This window comes from Indicator indicator, chromosome 14 (genome assembly GCF_027791375.1).
Source record: "Indicator indicator isolate 239-I01 chromosome 14, UM_Iind_1.1, whole genome shotgun sequence".
Lineage (NCBI taxonomy): Eukaryota > Metazoa > Chordata > Aves > Piciformes > Indicatoridae > Indicator > Indicator indicator.
Genome location: NC_072023.1, coordinates 19,746,927 through 19,768,160, shown reverse-complemented (window position 1 = coordinate 19,768,160; position 21,234 = coordinate 19,746,927).

The following is a 21,234-nucleotide window of genomic DNA, read 5'->3' as shown; positions in this document are numbered from 1 at the left end:
TTCTTTCCTCTTTTGGCTACAACTATGCAAAGAAATCATCATTTGGGCAACTAATATGCCTAAGTATCCTTCAAAAGCAGCTGTGATATATTGGAGCTGTTCAGACGTCCTCACAAATCATTTTGCCTTACAGCTTTGATCCTGAAATATGTGAAATGATGTCTGATTTATGCTGCTGATTCTTCTTTTAGATAGTTAAGTGTTCTTGCTTAATATTATTAACTAAGTTCAAAGCAGCAAATAGGCCATCCTGGGCTGAGGGCATTTGAAAAATAGCAGGCTGTATATACACTGTATATTCTTCAGTTATTTCCTCTTTTTGTGCACATATCAAACTACTGGAACTTGCTTCTGCTTGTGTCTTTGGTTACAATGGGTTTGGGTTTGTGGGTTGGTGTTTTTTTGTGGGCTGGAGTGGGGTTTTTTTGGTTGGTTTGGGTTGTTGTGGGTTTTTTTTTTTGTTTGTTTGTGTTGGTTGGTTTGTTTTGGGGGGGGGGGGGGGGTCCACTCTTGATAGCTTTTCTTTGGAGCTTTCTTTTCATTGGGATATTTTGGAGGGGTGGTCACAAACAATCTCAGGACAATATGGTAAAATGGAAAAAATATCAGTCTCTCATAAGTAGGAGGCTGGTAATGTGCTATAAATGGTATAAAACAAGCTGTATGACCCAGTTGAAACAGTACAAGAAAAAAAAAAAAAAGAGGTGCAAATAAGCAGATCAAATTCATACTCTAAGGAGCAGATTAAGTTTGACTACTTTTAATGAAAAACTATCAATATGTTGTGATTTTAACAGGCAAAAGGAAAGAGATGAGAAAAACTCTTGATTCTGAAATATTTATCAGTAGGAATATTCCAAACTTGTATCAGAATGCTGAAGTGCAAATCTCTCCAGGCATAAGGGTTGCTTAGGAATCACATCAGCTCTAAATATAGTAAACCTTTTAATGGAAATGTCATACAGTTCAGACACAAGATTTAGGGATTTCAGTATGTTAAATGAGCTTTATAACCAATATTATTCTTGTGAAATCTGAGTAGGAAGTATTAAATCATCATTTCCAGTCTGGTATGATCCTTGTTGAAGCAAGGAGGGACATCTTAGTCACTCGCTGGTAGGGAAGAGCTATTAGTGCTGGAAAGAAGTTATCTATAGCTATGTCTTCAGCAACACCAGCCCCCAAAAATCAGGCTTTCAGATACAAGCCTGGAAACAGATTAAATTTTAACAGTACCTTTCTGGCTGTGTTGACTATCATATCTGGATTTGGGAGTTGAAAGTTGACATGATCTTGTTCTCACATGCCTCCCCAGCTTCTGAACTGGTTTTATGTCTCTGTCTCCTCAGTTACTTACTCTTGGCATTACAAATGTAAATGTGTACAATGGCTTTTCTGGAGCTAGCCCTCTCCAATGAGTAATAGTGGGGTTTGTTGTTCACTACTCATTGTTCGTGGATGGATTAGATGATATGAGACTGTTTCTGGAGCTGACTGCACTGGATACATCATAGTGATTGACCTTAGGTCCTGTCCTAAATGCCTTCCTAGAGGTTTCTAATAGGTTTTTGTAAAATATTATTCTGAATGCTGGTTTCACATTAGTGTGCTTAAGCTTGCTGTTCCTGTTATCCTACAAGCTTTTCACAGAGACCACTGACAGCAAGCCAGTAATACAAATGAGACAGTTTTGACAGGTTTGGCCTCATGAAACTTGCCATCAGTTCTAGATAACTGCCGCTGCTAGCAGCATAGATTATGTGTACAATTCTTGGTAAGGAGCTCAGTCACTGCTGAGTTCTGGTACTCCAGCTGGTCTGTTTAGATGTAGTTTTGGCCATCTCTTCAGAATGCTGCTTCACTCGTCAGTGGAGTGTGATCTGAAAGATCCTGTGTTGCTTGGTGCTAACTGCTGGGTCCATCTCCTTTTTCTCATGAAATCGAGACCATCGAAGAGTTGGCCTCAGTATCTGTTTTGAGGTTTTGCTTTGTTGATAAGGCTATACTGCTAGCCCTTTTCCTTGTCAAGCACATGTGAAAAACACAGTAACAGCAATCTCTAGGATTGGGGGTTTTCTGTGTTTTTCTGGGATCCAGTCCTCAAAAGTATGGCCATCAGATTGCTTTGGAGAGAAGACCAGATGGATTGCTGCTAGGTGTGGTGTTAAAACCACTGTTTCTTAATGCTGACCTAAACCAAGATTAGTGTGCCACCAAGGTATGACCTCGTTGCATGTCAGCAAGAGAGGAACTGGGTAAAGTCTGTCTGTGTAATGTAGTAAATTCCCAACTTTTTTTTTTAATTTAGTTTTTCTGTCATGAGAATTGCTTACAAGACTTTCAGTCTTCAAATTATTATTTGTCTGGAAACTTCCATTTAAAAATGAGTGGGACAATGAGAACAAAAGTAACACTACAAGTATTTAAACAAGTACAAATATTTGAGTACAAAAATATTTTTAATTAATAAATACATATATTTCTACTTGCTCTTTCCATGACTTGATATAGTATCCTGAAGTCTGCACAAACAGGAGAGCAGTTGGTTGTTTTGGTAGATGTATCTGCTCTTTATTTCAGCTAGTTAATTTTCCTTTCACCTGCTTCAAAGAAGTTGTTGCACTGGGATTTAGGATGTGTGGATTGCTTCTCATTCTCTTCTGTGAAGAAGCATGGTCATTGCTAAATCATTTGATGTCTTTGTTACTTGGGATCATGGGGGTGGGTGTGTGCTAAAATCACTTCAAACTTTTATGCCTTTTACCCCCATTAGAGGGTAGGAAGGGTTCAGGTACTACTATGAGTTTAAAGAGCAGTGGAAGATGGAGGTACTTTAAAGATATTAAAATAAATGTTTCCGTGTCTGACATTGTGCAAAATACTGAAGTATTCTGGTTATGCTTCCAAAGGGCACAATTTGCAATCATGTTCCTACAAGGTCTTAGGCCATTAACATTCATGGAGAGATGGGTTGTATTGTTTTTCATGTTTGCTTTTCATATTTCTTTTAAAGGGAGAAATTCTTAAATAATAAATGAAAACACAAATGATGGTGAGAAGGGCTTTTTGTTAGTGGGTTGGTGGTGGTTTGTTTTTTGTTGGGTTTATTTTGGGTTTTATTCCCCTGTTGTTGGGAAGCTGCATTTCTGGCACCCAAATGACTCTGAGCATTTGACTTTTGCCATATATGGACAACCAGATCTAATCATTAGTGAATGCCAGAAAGCAGGAGGGCCAGGGAGAGAGAGAGTGTGCAAGAGGGAGCTTAGTTTATTTCTGCAGTGTCACATCAATCTGCCCGGTTAGGTGATTGAAGGGGAGAAATGCAAGCTGCAAAAGAAACTGGGCCCTGATTTGTTCAGGGTCACCAGCAGTGGTTTGAAACCATCTTGTTTGCTGCAGATACCTCTTTCATGTTATTAGGCTGTCAGTTGAGTGACTTTGTAAGATTTATGGCTCAGAGCTGGAGCGCGTGCGTGTGTGCAGCGATGGCAGTGATGGGCAGGGGGTGGGAGGGGACAGAGATGTTATTGAGAAGACAGTGATCCATGCCTGCCTTGATTGAGCTTTGCAGCCTTTTGTCTACTCCTAGTTAACCTCTTTATGCTTTTTGCCTTTTTTTTTGTTGTTGTTTTACATGCTGCCTAAGTAGCTCAAGCAGAAGGTGTAGCAACAAGTGGTAAAAGGTTGCTTATAGCAACATAAAACTGCAGTGGACGGTGCAGACTTACTGACTGTGTAATGATGGTATAAAGCTGTTTATTGGGCAGGTCTCAAGTTTAACTTACTTTCAAATAGTTTTATTTACTGTCAGCTGTTGGTTGAGTGTTCCCTTGTCACTGGTAACCTCATGTTAGCTTTGAGAGAGAATTTAGAGATAGCACTGGGTTGTATTGAGAGGGATTTTTCTGAATAAAAGGTCAAAAAACCCCAAACCCTGCAACAACAGAAATCCAAAATAAAAACTACCAAAACCAACCAAACAAAACCCCAACAAATAAAAAGACAACCAAATAAAAAGAAAGAGGGGAGTACTTGGTTCTATGATTCTATGACTTGATCAAAGCAACATATACTTTATGTTATTAATTTTATCTGTATATTAAGTAGTAATAGGAAAGGTTATTTTGCATGAGTTTGAAACTTCTAAAATAATGGATTTTGAGGGTGGTCAAGGGAAGTGACTTTTTCCCCTCTATGTTGCTCTCATGAGACTCCCACCTGGAGTACTGTGTCTGGTTCTGAAGCCTTTATCACACACAAAAAAGATATGAACGTGCTGGAACATGTCCAGAGAAGGGCCATGAAGATGATCAGAGGGTTGGAGCACTTCTATGAAGACAGGCTGAGAGAATTGGGGTTGTTAAGTTTGGAGAAGAGAAGGCTCTGAGGAGACCTTATTGTGGCCCTCCAGTATCTGAAAGGGGCCACAAAAAAGCTGGTGAGGGACTTTTTAGGATGTCAGGTAGTGATAGGACTGGGGAAGAATGGATCTATGCTAGAGGAGGGTAGGTTTAGATTAGATGTTAGGAAGAAGTTCTTCACCATGAGAGTGGTGAGACACTGGAACAGGTTGCCCAAAGAGATGGTGGAAGCCCCAACCCTGGATGTTTTTAAGGCCAGGCTGGACAGGGCTCTGGGCAACCTGATCTAGTGGAAAATGTCCCTGCCCATGGCAGGGGACGTGGAACTAGATGATTTTTGAGGTCCCTTCCAACTCTGACAATTCTGTGATTGCTGTGATTTTAATTTTTTTTTCCAGAAGTTGGTTGTCATTCAGAAAATTATGCTCTCTGCTTTTCTGTTTATGCAGTTCCTGGTTTTTAGAAAATGAGTAAGAAAATTTTGGCGTCAAGTAGATTCACTTCCAAGTGTAGTGATTCAAAGCAAACAAAATAGAGTCCAACAGTATAGGGCTGGAGCACCTTTTCGACACAAATTGTTGCAGGGTTCTGCCGTTTGAGGTTTATAAGAGAATTTATTTGTGATTAGTTATCAGTAGGTTAGAGGAGTAGGTAGAAATTGCCGTTCGGTTATCATTCACTTAAAAAGCAAGCTATATTCCCAATCTGTCATAATTTGTGTGTTGGCTTTCTGTTTTCAGGCTAGTCAAGTTAATTAACTTGCTTGTAAATGTGTTGTAAATATCCGTCAGTGCCTTTGGTATCATGACTTCATGTATCCTACCGTGAAATAATGCAGGTGCTGCTTCATGAAAGTCTTTTACCATGCTGTGGTTTTTCTAATTGACATAGAGATATAGAATCATAGAGTGGGCTGGTAGGGACCTCCAAAGGTCATCTAGTCCAACCCCCTGCAGTGAGCAGGGACATCCTTCACTAGATCAGCTTGCTCAGAGCCCTGCTGAGCCTGACCTTGAGTGTCTCTGGGGATGGAGCCTGAACTACCTCCCTGGGCAACCTGTTGCAGTGTTCCACCACACTCATGGTGCAGAACTTGTTCCTAACATCCAATCTAAATCTGCTCTTCTCTCATTTCAAACCATTGCCCCTTGTCCTATCACTGCAAGCCTTTGTAAACAGTCTCTCTGCAGCCTTCTTGCAGCCCCCTTCAGGTACTGCTATTAGGTCTCCCTGGAGCTTTCTCTCTTTCATGCTGAACAACCTCAGCTCCCTCAGTCTGTCCTCATAGCGGAGGTGCTCCAGCCCCCTGATCATGTTCATGGCCCTCCTCTGGACCCACTGCATCAGGTCCATGTCCTTCTTGTGTTGAGGGCTCTACAGCTGGATGAGGTACTCCAGATGAGGTCTTATCAGAACAAAGTGAAGTGGCAGAATCACCTCCCTCGATGTACTGTTCAGCAGAATTGAAAAGGGAGCTAATACTTGTCTACAAGCTTGTTTCTTCCCTCCTGAGTTTGAAAATGAGGGCACTTAATGGCACAGCCTTCCTAGGCAGTTGTGGCTCCCATGTTCAAAGGACTGGCAGAAGCAACATAGCAGGGAAGTCTGCAGGGAAAAGAGCTGTCTGCTTTCCCCCTTCCATATCACAGCAAGAATTGCTTGCAGCATCACTTCTACAGCCTTTTCAAATTTTGTATTATATAGTGTTTAATTTCTGATAAATTTATGAATATAAAGTGAAAATTAAGTTCTGAAGCTTTTTTAAAAAGCAAAGCCTACATTCCTTATTTAGCTCCTTCTTTTAAAAAGCTAAGTCACCTAGAAAACACCTGTTCTTTTAATCTGTGGTAACTGAGCACATTTTGACCCTATAGTAACCTGACACATTTTAGTATAAATGAGATCTTGCTTGCACAAACACAAAGATGCCATTCTTTCCCTATTTCTGGGAGGATATTGATGAGAATCTGAAGTTATTAACCTGAATAAAATACTCCTTTCAGCAGAAAATTCTATAACAAAATCCTGTCATAATTTCTGGAGAAAAAAACAAACAAACAAACAAAAAAAAGACAAGAAGAAAAGAAAAAGATGATACTATCTTTAAGTCACATAACTAGGTCTTGGCACACCATCACTTTGCCCCATGCATGGCATGGTCACAGCCATGCTGTGTGACCTTGTGTCAGACCTATGCTCCATCTGCTCTCTGTACTCTTGCTGCAAAGTGCATGATGTGTTGGTTGGAAAATGCCTGAGAGCCTTGAATGCAAAACAATCTGTAGTATGGCTGCATTACACCACGAACTTAGTAGTGAATTCAATTGATAGAACGTCTTGCAAATTAAAACTCAGATTTCAGGCCCCATACCCCACCCCTTTCATTTCTGGTCAAAAGGTAGATGAGATTTTGAAGAGTTTTTGACAAAAATGTTAACGCTTAACGTGAAAAGAATGTTGTTAAATCCTGAGTTCCGCCCCCAAAATAATTCTTGTAAGTAAATGAAGTCTTTCTGATCAACTGTAGTTAAACACAACTTTGGGAATTGGAGAGGAGCTTAAGAGACATTGCCTACACTTACAGGGATGGTGTCTGTAATGCAGAAGCTCAGCCACAGCAAAGACTTGCAAGGAGAGCATCAAGGGCTGCAAAGGCAGCCTGATGGGCACAAAACTGGGGATGAGCCAGCACAGTCAGCAGCCTCCTGGGTTGTATCAATGAGGATGTGGCCAGTAGCTCGCAGGCAGTGAGGAATCATCCCCATTTTTAAGGATTTGTTAGATCATACCCAGAATATTGTGTCAAATTTTGCCCCACCCTGTTGAAGGAATTCATTTGCAAACTTCTATGAGTTCAGTGGAGAGCTGCAATGGTGGTTAAGTACTGGGCACCTGCTCTGTGAGGAGAGGCTCAGGGAGCTGGGTTGGTTCAGCCTGAGGAAGAGATGGTTTTAGGGGTCCTAACTGCAGGCAGCCTGCCAGGGGATTGAGAAGACAGAGCCAGGGTCATCATGGTGGGAGGAACAAAAGGCAATGAACACATATGGAAATCAAAGGGATTCAGACTAGACATGAGGAAAAATGTCTTCATACAGGACAGTCAGGTGGTGGGGCAGGTTGCCCAGGGAGGCTGTGCAGTCTCTATCCTTGGGGGCTTTCAGGACTAGATAGGATAAAGCTTTGAGCTGTCTGATCTGAGCTGACCCTGCTTTGTGCAGGAGGCTGGACTAGAGACCACTTGAGGTCCCTTTCAGCCCTAATTATTCACAGGCAGATTCTGGGATCTTTTCAATGGAATTGGTACAGATTTGTTATATTGCACCTCACATCTATAATTTTAAGAAATTCTTCAGAGAAAGATGTTGCACTGACTAGTAAATATGATTCCTGGAATAAATAATGTTCTTTCCGTTTAGAAATGTTCCATGTACACTTTGGAAGTATTCAGTGTGTTTCTTAAACAGTGAGAATTATCTTAAAGTTGAAGTGTTTGGGAAAGAAAAAAGGAGCTGTGTACCATGTGATTGTTTTGGGTGTTCTTGCTTTGCTTTTTCACCTGATTCAATCAACTCTTGAAAGCTGTCCTGTCATCTTTAAATCCATAGTGGCAGCTATGGTATTGCTTCTTTTCCTCATTTTAAATGCTTTCTTTTCAGTTGCTCACACTTAGGTGAAATTAAGAAATCTAACTGTTGGGTATTACCTTTTAGACCTGCTGAAATAGCTCTTCCTGCTTGCATCCTTATAGTCTCATTAAGACGATGCTCACAGCATGCCTGACTTTAGTGAATATTTGCAGACTTCATTTGCCTACATTAGAGACAAGAAAGCTTTAAAAAAATCCTTCTTGAGCAATAAACAGCGGAGTTTGTCAGTATCTGTTATCCCAGAGTTGGTGATTCCCAAGGCAAGTGCTGAATGCTGTCCTTGGAGTAACTGTTGAACTGCTTCATCCAAGTCCTTTCCACTAGCTGGGATAACGCACTTGGTCCATGGCTTTGAGTAGCAGTTTTAAAGCCTCAGGACTGCAAAAATCAGTGAGAAGGGAGTGTTTGTGCCATTGTTATAGCAAGACCTGTACATCAAGGACTTATGTAGGTAATATTATCATTCCCATTCCTAATTTTTTTTATACTGATTGTGGAGTTTAGGAATGTAATATTGTTCTTTTTCTTTATTTTAATGAGTCAATGTATGGTAGTTCATCATAAAGCATGATCTAAGGTCTTTGCTGCAAAACTCAAATTCCAACAAGTGTGAGTCATGTTTGTGGTCTACCTTTACAATTATGACTCCACTGGTTTGTTTTCTCTGTGCTCAAGCTTTCAGGCTGAGATTTCAGTTCTGGGGATTTAAAAAATCCTTGACTGATTCTCTGAGATTGAGGTCATGCTTTAATACCAGCCAAAATTTCCATTATCTCTCTACTTCATTTGTACATTGTGTTGTGCTTCAGCTGTTCACCTGCCCACCACAGGTGGCTCATTTCATTTTTGAGATGTTAATGATGTATAATGGATCTGGGTGTTTTTTAAAGCATGTTAGAATCACTTTGCAATGAAAGATGTCATATAAATCTGAAATAATACTGATGTTACGTTTTTTATTCAACAACATGGAACTAGAATTAATTTCAAAAGTGTTAATCACAGGTGATGTAACTGTCATGTTAATGGAAAACGCTTGAAGATTACTGAGCTCTACAATAAAAATATAGCAATCTCATGGATTTCCAACCCTTCTGTACTCTATTTAAATCTCATTATCCTGAAGAACTGGTCTGAAAAACTCGATGGGAGTTTTACAGAGTCACAGAATGTTAAGGAGTTGGAAGGGACATCAAAAGATCAGGCAGTCCAAGCCCTCTGCCAGAGCAGAATCACCTAGAGTAGGTCACACAGGAACACATCCAGGTAGGTTTGGAATGTCTCCAGAGGAGACTCCACAGCCTCTGGGCAACCTGCTCCTGGACTGTGTCACCATCACAGTGAAAAAGTTTTTCCTTCTGTTCATGTGAAACCTCTTCTACTCCAGCTTGCACCCATTGTGCCTTATTCTGTCATGGGACATCACTGAGCAGAGCCTGGCTCTGTCATCCTGACACTGCCCTTCACATCTTTATAAGCAAGAATGAGGTCAGCCCTCGGTCTCCTCCAAGCTAAAGAGCCCCAGCTCCCTCAGCCTTTCCTCAGAAGGGAGATGTTCCACTCCCTTCACCATCTTTTTGGCCCTGGTCTGGATTCTTTCAAGCAGTTCCCTGAGGCCCTTCTTGAAGTGAGGGGCCTAGAACTGGACACAGTATTCCAGATGTGGCCTCACCAGGGCAGAGTAAAGGGGAGGAGAACCTTTCTGGACCTACTAACCACACTTCTTTTAATCCACCCCAGGATGGCATTGGTCTTCTTGGCCAAAAGGGCACATTGCTGGCTCATAGTCACCCTTCTGTCCACCAGGACCCCCAGGAAGCTATTGAATTTTCCCAACAAACCAGTTTTTAGGGAACTCTTTAGTTTTATGCATGCATACCATGAAAATAACTTTTTTACATTATTTTTTGGATCATTTTGCTACTGTTTTTACTCCTGTGAATATAGAAATGAGAAGCCATTAAAAAATGTCAATCTTCATTAGAGGGATAGTTCTCTTGTTGAAAAAAGAAAACTAGAACAAAAGGTACGAAGTACAACACAGGAGATTTTTTTTCACTTAAGGGAAAACTTCCTCACTTTGAGGGTGATGGAGCACTGGAACAGATTGCCCAGAAATGTTGTGGAGTCTTCTCCTCTGGAGACTTGCAAAACCTGCTTAGATGCATTCATGTGCAGTCTGTCCTAGGCATACCTCAATGGTTGGAATCTAAGTAATTTATGAATTTGTGACTCAGTTTTGTTGGGATTTTCTTGGGTTTCGAGGGATTTTCTGTTTGGTTGGGGTTTTTTTTGTTGTTGGTTGGTTTGTTTGGTTTTTTGGTTTGGATTTTTTTTGGGGGGGAGGGGGGGTGTTTGTTTTTGTTGTTTGGTTTGGTTTTGAAAAGCTCATCCCAGACATCATGGAGAGTAGATTAGAGAAAAATAATTTGTTCATGTTTGGTTTTGAAAAACTTAGGTTTCTTTTGGATAATTGTCATCCTTACCTTTTGAAGCAGTTACCTGGAATATAGTAGCTGCAAGTCTTTGAATGGATATGTGGTTTCTATGTCAGGAATGTTCCTTCTGTTCCTATGGACATATAATTAAGTTTGGACCCTACTTAATCAGCCTAAATCAATTTGCAGATGTTCATTAGAGTTTTCCACACTTTCACAGATCCACCTCCTGTGCATCCACTCTTACAAAGCTTGCTCAAGCCTTGCACAGGGCACAGCAGTGATGTTTTATCTCATTGCTCTTCCAGGGCAACAGGTCATAAGTGATTTCATCCTTAGTTCAAGTTGGTAACCAAAGTTCAGATGTTGTTTCCAGGTGGTAGTAGTTAAAAATACTTAAGTTATTTACAGTTTCCACTTAGTCCTGCACTAGATATGCACCATCCATGCAGTATGAAATGCTGTTCCACAGAGCAGTCTTTCCTTGTCTTTGAGAGTTTGACTGTGCAGGTCTCATGGTTCACTTCCCTGTTGCTATCTTCATTTGTAACCCTTAGTTTGTATGTGCAATGAGTGTTGGTGAAGCAATTCTCTGCAACCATCCAATTAGTCTTGCTGATTTCCATTAGCTGGAAAAGATACTGATGATAACTGGATGGGATGCACTTTTCTTGAGTTACCCTTTTAGACGATATTAGACTGTTATATCATTGGTGTAACAAACTTCTTACACTTGATCAGGGTGCCTTGTTCAGAGAGCACTGGGATCTGATATTGGCTGCCTTATGACAGGACTAAATTAAAGAGCACCAATCAAGATGTTTATCTTTTCTTGTACTTGAATTGCCAGTAATGTCATAAGCATTGGTCTGTTCACATTAGGATGGAGCAGTGCATGTGCATGCTACACAGAGGTACAGCATAAGCAATTAGAGAAAGTTTTTCCTAGAACATCTCCTGAAGGATGCTGGTGGGCATTTCCTAAGCTTTTAACTTGTGATAGAAGAGCCATTACTAGATGTATCACTGAAGGCATCAGTGATCATTGCATGACACAGATTTCCTCTATCTATAGCAGGGTTGACCAATCCATAGCCTGTGGGACACATACAGCCTGCCAGGCTAATTCATCTGATTTGTGTTCCTCTTTGTGTATGCTGAGTCCATTCCAGGCATGTACTGCAGGCTGGATGACTAAGTGTGGTGGTGCTAGATGTCATGCAGAAGAAGAGATATGAGACGTATGGCCCCACTACTGCTGCGATGTGAGAGACGGGACGAGGCCTGATGCAAGCCAAGTGTCAATTTATTGTACAAAGCTTTTTCTTTATATAGGTTAACATAATATCAGAAGGCATCTTGTAATTGGTCATTGGTATGTCCATACTACAGTTGTAAATTCATGATTGGCTACAGAGAGAAAGTATCACACGAATGCATATATCTTTCAGAAGGCTTAAGCAAATGTCAAGCAAATGTCCATAATTCTGTCCTAAGTTTTGCTTTGTTCTTGTTATCAGGTCCCTGCATAACTCCCTAGGTCACAGTGACTACTGGGAGTCAACCTATCTGTGTTCTCCTTTCTAGCTGCACTCTGTTCCCAGGGTTTGCTGCCCATCAGGGTTAAAGCATCTCCTTCTGTCAATAAGACAGTGTCTGGGGTTCTGGTCCCTAAATCAATTCCTTCATACTACCTGTGTTAGAAAAGGCTCTATTTCTTACACAGGTGCAAGATTGGGCTGTATTGTTTTAGGTGACAGAGTTTAGGGCAGTAAATTTCTCAGCTGGTCATTGTTATGAGATTTGCTTTCCATGTGATCTCTTTCCTATCAGGTGACTTGTGTATCTGTTTATTCATTCATTTGTTCATTTGTTTGTTTATTTATATGATCTGAGGCATTTAACCAAAGAGTGTTTCATCTTGGATTTCCTGTCTAGTCCTTGATGATGAATTTGAATAATACCTGGAATTTGCTGCGTACACTCATTGAAAATTCCAACTTACCTCTTCCCCACCTTCACTTGAGCTAGCTGCTCAAGTGTATGAAAGCCTCCTTGCATACTCCCCAGCAATTTTCACTTACGCTTCATTCTTTGTATCAATAGAGATATCATACAACACTGTCCGTATCCACTGCAGCTTAAGGTTAAAGTTTAAAGCCAGTCAGAATTTTTTTCACCTAAAGAGCTTATTATTCTCTGGAATTTTTCTAATGAAACCATATATTTTTGTTGGAATATGTCAAGTTCAATGTAAATTTTGTGGAGAAAGGTTTCTTATCCAGGTTCTGTTTTCTCATCAAAACCAGATGAGAAAATCTATAAATTATTCTAATCTGAATAGATATGAGAATTCACTTGTGACTTTACTGCTCTTGATAATTCTTACCTTACCTGATTCAAACTTTAGGCTTGCACCTCAGTTTTCTTTGTGACCGATAAGAGCTTTTACATCTCATTTGTTTGGCTGACTGTAACATGAGATTTCAAGAGATCCAACTCATGCCTTTTGGGAAGCATTGTTGCACACTGTGTGAGAGACTGGCAAAGACCTTCATCTAAATTGATTGTAGTAGGAATTTGAAGCTTGTGTTGTATGTTCAAAGTGAATGCTTTAACCACTGATGTCAATACAGTTGAGATTATCTGTTTGCTCAGGTATTTCATACCTTTAATGGTGTTGACATTGTCCCACCTTGGATCTTGAAAATTGAAATGGCAGTTTTTCTTAAGAATGGGAAAATTATTCCCCACTGAGCTAAATCTGAGAATTTTGAGGAAAAAGTCTGTGTCTTAAGCACTGTAGTAATATATGAATCTTCTGAACAAGAAAAATTACTTTTTTCCCTTTTTTGCCACCATAAGCAGGTGTTTTTTTCCATGGAGGATTTGTGATAAGGGAGCTGGGTACTGTAAAGCATTCAGGGTTTTCTATTTTAGTGGTCTTAAGATTTTTGGTAAGAGTAGTAATGAGCAAGTCATCTAAAGGTCTCCAGTTGTATCCCAAGAGCTGAGAGTTCAGAAATGTTATAAATCTTAAAATATTTTTTGGGTGTTATTTTAGTATTTTAGCCTTCATTCTATAGCACCCCAAAGTGCTGTGTAGAATTATTAGAGAAGAAAAAGCTCATTCCTTGTGCCTTCCTGCATCCCCAAACCAATCTCAAACAAGCAAACAAAAGCAACAACAAACAAACCCAAACAAAACACCACCACAACAACAACAACAAAACAAAAAGCCACAACAACAACCAAAAAAAAGGGGGGGGGGGGGGGGGGGGGGAAACTCCAAACCTATGGGCAGTGATTGCTTCCATTAGTGAATTTATTCTGTTTGCTTCAATTCCCCTCTGCCATGTTCTTCTCTGTCAGGCTGCCTGGAAGAGAGCAAAGTGGAAGAAGGAGGGCTCAGGATGTCCCATGAAGAAAGCAGCATTAATGTAGTGAACTCCTGTCTGTTCTTAAGTTTCCAGACACTTTCCTATCCTGCTTGCATAAATCTTTGTGGATTTAAAAGGACCATGAAGGGGAAAGCCAGAAGCACAAACTCCAGCAGATACACTTCTCAAAACTATCGTATATCTAAACAAGATTTAATGCTTGTAAAAAGCAGAATTCTCTCGTATGATGTTTAAGGGCTTTCATAAAAGGAAGCATGTTAGAAGAGGGGGAAATAAAAAGCTTTGGTAAGCTGCCAATGTTCAGGCACAAGCTCCTAAAGAAAGATTTCTGGTATATAACCTTCACGGCCAACACATGGATGAAAATCAAGTAACAGTAAATTAGTTAGAAGTGGTGGGGTAGGATTGGATATAGGTTTATGTTAGCCCATTTTGAAGAGGGTGTTTGGTGTACAGCATGGAGCATGTGAGTAAATAATCAGATGGTCTAACCTTTATTAGAAATAGAAGTAAAAATATACAAGTAAATCACTCACTGCTGGAACTATTAGGAACAGTGCAGAGAATCCAGAACAATTCCACTAAGTTTGGAATATTTCTTTGACCTCTTTAAGTGTTGGGAGACAAATCTCATTCACATTTTCTGTGACTGTAGAATTACAGAACAATTTAGGTTGGAAGGGACCTCTGGACATAGTCTTGTCTGACCTCCAACAGTAGGTTATTCATGGCTGTGCCTAGTTCTCTTCTGGATGTTTGCAAACATGCAGACTCCACAATCTCTCTGCTCAGATGCTGGCATAAGTGACCACCCTCTTGGTAAAAATCTTTTCTTATTACCTGACTCTCATTTCCATTGTTTCCTGGTCTATTGTTGTGTGGCTCTGAGAAAACTCTGGCTTTGCCTTAGTTTTTCCTTCAACTGGGTACTTTTAAGCAACAGCTCTGCCTGTGGGCTTTGCTTTGTTAATGCTGAACAGACCACATTCTGTGAGCCTCTCTTTGTGTGCTGTGTGTTCCAGTGCCCCATCATCCTGACAGCCCTTCACTGGACTCACTTCAGTGTATCAATGTTTTGCGCTGGGAAGCCTGAAGCTGGACACAGTGCACCAGGTGAGGTCCCTAAAGTGCCTGCTGGCAGCACTGCTGTTTGCACAGCCCAGGAAGCTGTTGGCTGTCTTTGCTGCCAGGGCCATGCTGGCTCATGCTCAGCTTGCCATCTACCTCCTCCAGTTGCCCTGACCCTTCAGAAATGTTACAGCAGGACCTTGCTGTAATACCAGGCACCTCCCTCAGATGGAGCTTGTTTGGACCTACTGTACATGTCCCATTGGCTTAAGTGATTTTGAACTAGACCTTTGTCTGCTGTGGGCAGTGCTTTACATTCACAGACTGCAAGTACACTTGGAGACCTGTGAGGTCTGAGGGCAAGTCTTATCAGTGAAAACGAAGAAAAAGAATGGATTGAGTACCTCAGTCTTTTCCATGACCTGTGTCCCTAGCTTTTTTCCACCGTTCTGACCAGTAGGACCATACTTTTCTTGCCCTGCCTTTTACTGCTAAAGTACTTACAGAAAGTCCTCTTCTGTAAACTTACTGCTTTTCATATCACTTGCCAGTTCCACCTCTAGCTGAGCTCTATGCTTCTAACTCCCTGCATGCTCTGGCAATGTATGTCCCATGTGTCTTCTTCCATTATCTATACACTCCTTGTGTTTGAGCTAATTGAGGAGTTCTCTGTCCACCCATGCTGGCCTTCTTCCATCCTTGCTTGACCTTCTGCACATAATAATAGAATATTTGTATTTTGAGGATGTTGTGGTTTGGAAACCAAGCAGCTCTTCTTGAACTCTGTGTCCTTCCAGGGCTGTCTGCCTGGGATCCTTAAAAAGCAAATCCCAGAGCAAGCTGAAATCTGTTCTCCTGAAGTCAAAAGCAGTGATTCTAGAATATCTTCCTCACCTCTCTGCAAAGCTTAAAATCCTGAATATCACAGCTGCTGTGGCCAAGCTTCCCCTTGATTTTTCAAGTCCCTAACATTTCTTGCTGCTTCTTGAGTAACAGGCTTAGTAGGGCATCTTCCTTAGTTGGCTTGTCCATTTCTTAATTAATTCTTTGAATATCTTGCAGAAAATTTCAAAATCTGTCCCTAATGGAATATACATTCTTGAGATAATGAAGGACTTGAGTTCTGTTTAAATGATTTAATACTTATATTTTGTTAGTTGTGAAGGGAGTTGATAAAATAATATACAGCCTCCATGCATGGCAGTGTTACAATGACCTATAGATTAAGTTTATCAGGACAGTGTGAAAGGTTTTGGTTATTGGAATGGGGTGGAGACTTTTGCTTGTTTTGTTTTTCTCTTGCAATGAAAAACAGTAACCTTGTTAGGCAGACCCTTTTTTTTGTTGTTTTTTTTTATGAGTGTTCTCACTTGAGTTTTCAAACTTCTCTGTTTAAGCATATTAAAGTAATAAAACCCCAGATATGTATTATGTACACCCAGGTGTAAATGCAAAAAGCATCCTTTGTCATGTGGGAGTCGGCACCTTGGTAGCCTTTGAAAGTTGATGCACAATAGCCACATTTAGACCCTCTACTACCCTCTGCTATTGCAAATTGTCTTCTCTAGAGCACAGCTGCTTTTCATGGAGTGTCTTTGATGCATTTGTGCCATGTTGGTCAATGACCTTACCTGTATATGCCAAGGTCTTAGATCACTGCTCTTGTACTGTTTGCTTCAGGTTTTTCCCCATAAGCTGTCCTTTGCATGTTCTGTCCACTGATCTGATAACGCCTGTGTGCTAACACAATTGAAGAGGTAACAAAGGGCCAAGATGCCTTTGGTTTACACCATCTTCTCTCTTTGTTCATTATCAAAAAGGATTTTCATACAGACGCTGTGACTTTTTCCCTCTTCTTCCTCCCATGCCATACCAGTGTTGCTTTGTTATTATGTGAATATGGACAAGGACATTTCTCCTCTAGGCATTAAATGAAAAAATGAAGATGTAAGGAATCAAATTTTCTCCCACAGTTTTATCAGAGTATGCACTTTCAAGGAGACTGGCAGTCTATTCAAGTAGTTAAAGGCTCTAAATTCAGGTACGGTTTAAACTCAAAGGAGCTGGATAAAACTCCTGATCACTTGCTTAAAGTACACTGATAGAAATCTTATGCCAACTTTTTCCATTGCAGGAACCTTCTTCTTTCAAGTTTCTGGAAAATGAGACCAAAAAAGTCCCTTACAAAACATTTCAGAATTTAAAAACTTCCTGACTGTAAAAAGATTAATTAATTTTGCTAATCTAAACCAATTAATGCATCTTCACTGTCAGTGGTCCTGAGCAAAAGTAATATTTTAGCTCAGTCCTCATGCAGCTGATATTCCAAATTATGGTAGTAACTTTGACTTATTTCTAGCTTGCTGGGCAAGGCTCATTCCAGTAATGCATTTCTAGTGATTTTGTCCTGGTGCACTGATCAGGGATTAAACTAGCAACAAATTTTCCATCGTCTGGTCCATCCTTGTTGTTAAAAGGGATGTAAACTGTATTATGTAGTTAACCTGCATACAACTGGCACGTGGCAAAAGAACACTGCTTGTCAGACAAAGTGTTGATACAGCACAACGTTTGAACAGGAACTCTGAAGAAATAGTAAAGTTTTAGATATTTTAACATTTTGACCTTTTTCAGAAAATGAACATATTCTCCAAAGCACAGAATATGTTGAATCAGCAGCAGGCGATGTGAAACCAGATTGTGATGTAATCTTCAAGAAAACCATATTTGTAATAAGGTTAATTAAATTTGCTGCAAGCTTGTGACAAGCATGCTGTAAGTTTGCCAGTAAATCTGGTCTTGCTTTATCAAACTGAAGGGCAAGAATTAAAAAAAAAAAAAAAAAAAAAGAGAGAGAGAGGGAAAGAAGAGGGGAAAAAAGAAAAAGCTTCCCTTCTCCAGAAACAAGTAGTGTGTCGCCAGAGGACATGCAGACTGGCAACAATAACTAATATGTTACGAGAGGTTGAACAAGTTTAAATGGGATTTGTCTCTGAACTGAAAGGCATATTGTAAGAAATTTCTTTGTCTCCTTGTGATGCTGTTAAATTGAAAGCACGATGGGAGGCTTCAGTAGAGGCAACAAAGGTTGAAATGATAGCCTGCTGTTTGCAGCAAGCATCATGGTTGCACTGATGGTCCAGACATCTGGTAACAACAGCCACTCCTTGTCAGGTTTTGCCCCACACTGGGTGCCTGAGCACTTTGCACTGTTTAACTCATCAGACTCTTCTAGCTCAGTATGCTCTGCATCAAGAATGTTTATGTAATAAAACAGAGCTAATTAAACATTTCAAAGGGAAACATTATTTTAACTCTAATTAGATATGATTACGGTTTCCTTATGCCTGCGCTGGAGTGGTACTGAAGCTCTCTTGTTTTCCCTCCTTACCGAATTCTGCAGCCTTGTTGTTTAAAAATATTTTTTACATCTGCTTAGACAGGTTTTGTGTTGCCCTTGTCCAGAAACAAACTCCAAATCTTTGATCCAAGATCCATATATTTAAAGAAACAGCACAGGACCCTGAGACGCAAGGGGTAAGTTGATACCCTTGGCAGGGAAATAGGAAAAAAACCCCTCACCTGTAACATCTTGAGAGGGTATTCCAAACAACCAGGAACGCTGGCAGGTGTGTGTGAGGAATGTACACAATATCTGCTTTCCAGCTCTTTGTGCTGTGATTCAGACTTTTCATAATTATTAAATCTAGCATGAGTGGAGAGGGCTGGGTACCACAGAGCTGTTATCGCATGCACAGATGGACATAGGTTCTGTGACCTTCCTGGAAGTCCATCGTTAAACAAGGCAGTTGTCACAGGCATAAAACATATCCTTCTGTATGTATTTAATCTAGAAAGATAGCATCTGACAAAGCTTTGGAGACACATCATGTCAGGATACTAAACATCCAAAATGCTGAGAAACAAATACATAGGGAAATCAAAAAGAACAGGCTAATGGCAGTAATAATCAGTGAATATTTTGTCAGTTAAGCAAATGCTGTATAACTTGTTTAGTGTTTTCTAGCTTTTGTGACAGAGCCAGTCTGCAGATCATATGGGAGAAGCAGACTGAATATAAGAACTCATCCTTTCTTTGTCATCCCCAAATCCAAGTTTTTATAGGGAATTTCTTCAGCTAAAAGGACCTTCAAATGTAAGTTTTCTTCAGCTTTTCACTTGGTTTCCACCCTATCCAAGAAATTTTTTTAACTCTAGCTTGGGGTTCAAAAAGAAAAAGAACAGGAAAAAAAAAAAAGAAGGCTTTCATTCAAACTAGTTCTCTGCAGTCCTAATTAAAATAGACTTCAATGAGAAGTTTTCTTTTCCTCTTCCAACTGAAGCTTAAGGGCATAGTTTTAGCTGCAGAGTATATTGTGTTCATTTTACTGTTTGAGTGGTTTGGTAGAGAAGCTGTCTTTCAAACGCAGAGCAACTACTATGATGCCTCAGGACTCAGCTGTCACATCAAGGCTGTTTTCCACATGTATGTATTATATAATGTGCATATATCATCACCATCAGGTAGCTGAATTTTGTACATCTTACATGGAATCAACTTTTTCTCACATTTGTGAAGTTCTCTGTATGGTGGGATTAGAGATTAAACGTATCATATATTTTAAGGAGAATAATGATATGGGTTGTCTCTTGAAAAAGAATAGAATGATGCAAATCAAAAGACACATCTATAAATCTCTCTACATAAACCGAGCTGCAGTACTGCTGCAATATTCTTCCCTTTATGTTAGGAAAATTGAAGGAGGAAATTATTTCCTTGAAATGTTACAGTCAACTTAAGTGACTGCAAGAGTCAGTAGACTGAGAGCAGAACTGGAAAAATAAGTCTCCCATTTAGCCACAGAGGAAATCTTCCATTTAGCTGGTTAATTAAATAGGAAATGGCAGTGCATAGCCCAGTCATTGTCTCAGCCCTCATGGAGAGGATCAGAAGGAGGTCAGGAGCTTGTTCATTTTCCATGCCCACAGCCTCTGTCCTGAGACCACCAGCAAGGATGGCCAATTAACACCAAGTGCTTTAGGGGGTTTTGCGTTGTGGGGTGGTTTGGGGTTTTTGGTGGGTTGTTTTTTTTTTTTTTTTTTTTTTTTGTTCACTAGCATCTAGACCCAGGTTGCAAATTTATTTCAGAGAAGCTGCTCCACAGTTGGTGACAAGGATGTCAATCACTGCATCTCTGAGTAAGAATGAGATTATTTGACAAAAAGTGAAAAATCAGTTCTTCAGGTTTTTTGGAAATAGCCATGTCACACTAACAAAAGACCTTCTTGAAACCACCTGCAAAGTTTTGGTTTCAGAATTCAGTCACCTGTCCAATGCACTAAAAATTCAGGCAGAGTCAAATTTTCTTTAACTCCAAAGTTTGATTTTTAAATTTTATTTTCATACTAATTTTCTGAATCCCTCTACTCTTAACTGAGGAGACTGTACAAAGCTATCACTGCTTGCTGGTGATCCTTACTGAAACCACATTACTGTTGTTGGGCTCTCCTTTGCTTTATCCTATTATCTTTGATTATTAAAGACTCAGCTTGGTGCAGTGAAATTTTGGCAAATTTGTGCACTGGCAGCATCTGCAAGCCAGGCAGCATACCATCATTGATAATGTGAGCATCACCTGTAGCAGACAGCCTGAATCAGCAGTTATGGTGGTATCTCCTGGAAATTAGTCTGACAACCTGAATTTGTGCTGCAGGCTGGAAATTGTCCAGTGGATTTCAAAATACTTTTTTTTTTAATGGTTGCTTATAATTGACCAATTGTCCAAAATAAGTTTATGAGGCAGTAATACACAGTACAAAACAAAGCCTGAATTCAGTCTCTGAGAAATGAAAGTCTGAGTGATATTACTGGTAAGGATTCTTGCTTTTTGCTGGCTATTGACCTCTTCTTGCCCAATCCAGACATAGTGGTTTGGCCAAGAAGTCAGCAGCCAGCAAAATGCTGTGGCAGCCAAGCCCAATGCCATGATTCAGGACTGTCTCATCCCTGAGTGAGTCACACAGACCTGAGTGCTCTGGGCTGGACTTCTGGAAGTCAGTGAAGTATCAGGTAGATAATTGAGAATTTAGTAACCTGTCCAACTCCTACAACAGCCACTGAGAATCTTCTGTTGATGTCAGTGGGAAATGGGTTTTCAGTGAATCTGAAAAATGTAGTATAATTTCAGTTGGTAAGTTCTTGGTTATTCATGGCTTTGTTTTGTACTGTGTGTTACTGCCTCATAAACTTATTTTTGACAATTGTAGAGGTAATACTGACTTCTACATCTATTGCCTACTCTGGTAGGAAAGAACA